This window comes from Cebus imitator, unplaced genomic scaffold (assembly GCF_001604975.1).
Source record: "Cebus imitator isolate Cc_AM_T3 unplaced genomic scaffold, Cebus_imitator-1.0 Scaffold647, whole genome shotgun sequence".
Classification (NCBI taxonomy): Eukaryota; Metazoa; Chordata; class Mammalia; order Primates; family Cebidae; genus Cebus; species Cebus imitator.
Genome location: NW_016107962.1, coordinates 511,074 through 514,030, shown reverse-complemented (window position 1 = coordinate 514,030; position 2,957 = coordinate 511,074). Strand labels below are relative to the sequence as shown.

General features: G+C 39.6%; 1 protein-coding gene and 1 pseudogene across 4 annotated transcripts in view; one reads left to right on the top strand and one right to left on the bottom strand.

The window, feature by feature from the left end:
* The window catches only part of ZNF41 (zinc finger protein 41), a 51,420-nt gene that overhangs the window by 2,484 nt on the left and 45,979 nt on the right, over window positions 1-2,957 (top strand). The window lies entirely within an intron of this gene.
* On the bottom strand, window positions 2,660-2,830 carry LOC119469411 (annotated as a pseudogene).

The window sequence follows — 2,957 nt, the reverse complement described above, 5'->3', positions numbered from 1 at the left end:
TGTCGCCAGGCGTCAGGCTGGAGTGCAGTGGTGCAATCTCGGCTCACTGCAATCTCCACCTCCTGAATTCAAACAATTCTCCTGCCTCAGCCTCCCCAGTAGCTGGGACTACAGGCGTGCACCACCATGCCCAGCTAATTTTTTTGTATTTTTTAGTAAAGATGGGGTTTCACTGTGTTGGCCAGGATGGTCTGGATCTCTTGGCCTTGTGATCCACACACCTTGGCCTCCCCAAGTCCTGGGATTACAGGTGTGAGCCACCGCGCCCAGCCTTTTTTTTCATTATTTTTGAGATAGTGTCTTGCTCTGTCACCAGACTGGAGTGCAGTGCCTCTATCTCAGTTCTCGGCAACCTCTGTCTCCTGGATTCAAGTGATTCTCCTGCCTCAGCCTCCCAAGTAGCTGGGACTACAAGCGTGCACCACCACACTCAGCTAATTTTTTTGTATTTTTTAGTAATGATGGGTTTCACCATGTTGGCCAGGATGGCCTCGATGTCTTGACCTTGTGAGATTTTTTTTTTTTAATTTTCCCCATTCTGAGGGCCAAACACAAGGGTATCTAGTTTACCTTGATGTGCATTTTCCTGACAACTAGTGGTTGGACATTATTTCATACTTATTGGCCATTGAGTTATATATTTAAACTTCTTCATATTCTCTGTTCTTTTTTTCCTTTAGGTGGTTTGTCTTTCTTACTAAGTTGTGAATATTAACCTATATTGTAACTATATTTCTTCAATCTCTTTGACTTTTGAAAGTTGTCTTTACATTTGATTTTTTCAAAATTATCTATTAAGATATATCTGCCTTTTTCCTTTACAGGTTCTGAGTGTCTTGTCTTGCCTAGTGACTTCTCCCCATTTCGTGTTCAAACAAATATGCCTTGTTTATTTTTAATATATTTATTGTTTCAATTTTTTAAGTGAAATTTTAATCTAACTGGAATTTATTTTGGTGTATGGTATGAGGTGGACTCAGTTTGTATATTCCATTTGGATAGCTAATTTGCCAGCACCAGTCGTTAAATGAATACCCTTTCTAATTCAATTAAATGTCACTTTTGTCACATAAATTCCCAAATGTGTATTGTTTTATTTCTGAACTCTGTTTAGTTCTTCCGATATATGTATCTACTCCTTTTTAAAAAAATCATATTGACTTTAGAAATATTTCAGTACTGCAAGTGAGTCCTGACATTCCTAAAAAAGAAAAAAAAAAAAAAGAAATAGTTTTAATATCAAATAGTACTAGTCCCCCTCACTTTCTTTTTGGTTGCTTTCATTAATTTTCTTGTGTATGAATGTTAAAACTATTTTATCTAGTTTCACAAATAACCATTAAAACTACACTATTTGATAGTCTTGCTTTATTTATTTTATTTATTTTGGTTTTAATTTTTAGTTTTGAGACAGAGTCTCGCTCTGTCATCCAGGCTGAAATGCAGTGGCACTAACTCCACTCACTGCAAGCTCCACCTCCCAGGTTCAAGCGATTCTCCTGCCTCAGCCTCCCGAGTAGCTGGGTTTACAGGCACCCACCACCACACCCAGCTAATTTTTGTATTTTTAGTAGAGATGGAGTTTCACCATGTTGGCCAGGCTGGTCTTGAACTCCTAACCTCAAGTGATCCACCTGCCTCAGCCTCCCAAAGTGCTGGGATTACAGGCGTGAGCCACTGTGCCCAGCCTTCTATGTTTAACATTTTGAAGAATTGCCAAACTTTTCCAAAACAGCTACATCACTTTATATCCCGACAGCAATGTGTGAAGGTTCCAATTTATCACATCCTTGCTAACACTTATTGTCTTTTTAATTCTAGCCTTCCTAGTAAGTGTGAAGTGGGATCTCGTGCTTTTGATTTCTATTTCTCTAGTGGCCACTGATGTTGAGCATCTTTTCCTGTACTTATTGGCCATTTGTATATCTTTGAAGAAATATCTATTCAAATCCTTGGCCTATTTTTAAATTGAGTTGTCTTTGTGTTATCAAGTTGTATAGATAATCTGGGTACAAGTCCCTTGTCACAAATGTGATTTGCATGTATTTTCCCTCGTTCTGTGCAGGTGTTTTTGTTTTTGTTTTTGTTTCCTGAGATGGAGTCTCACTCTGTTGCCCAGGCTGCAGTGCAGTGGTGTCATCTCGGCTCGCTGCAACCTCCGACTCCCGGGTTCAAGCAATTCTTCTGCCTCAGCCTCCCAAGTAGCTGGTTTTATAGGCACTCACCACCACATCCAGCTAATTTTTGTATTTTTAGTAGAGACAGGGTTTCGCCATTTCAGCCAGGCTGCTCTCGAACTCCTGGCCTCAAGTGATCCACCTGCCTCCACCTCCCAAAGTGCTGGGATTATAGGCATGAGCCACCGTGCCCAGCCTCTGTGTCTTTTCACTTTCCTGATGGTGCCCTTATAGTTTTCACATGTTCCTGTCTTGATTTGTATTTTTCTTAGGAATGGTTCTTGAATTATATCAGATGCCTTTTTGATGGAGTAGCCTAATGGTGTTACTTTCCTAAATTGGTTGTTGTAATGAATGATATTGATATATAATGCAGATCCATCCTTACCTTCCTGGGATAATTCTGTTGGTCAAGGGCAATTTTTCTTATGAGTCATGGTCAGATTTGAGTTACTAATGTATTTGTTTCTTTTTCCTCAAGTCTGTGTCCCCTCATTCACAATTCAGACCAGGCATAGGGCCTGGGCAGAGGTGTATATAGGGTGGGTCTCTTCTCTTTCTGTACAGTCAGTGTAAGAACAGAGAAGACAGGCCCACTTCTTTTTCTATGCAGTCAGTGTAAGCACACAGCCTGTGGTAAGCACCAGGAAGCCTGAGTTAGTAATATTTTATTTAGAATTTTTGCCACTATAAAAAGTTTGCTTATAGTTTTCTTGTTTTTCTATATTTAACAAGTGTTGGTATTAAGGTTATGCCAGTTTTTAAAAGGAAATCAGAAGA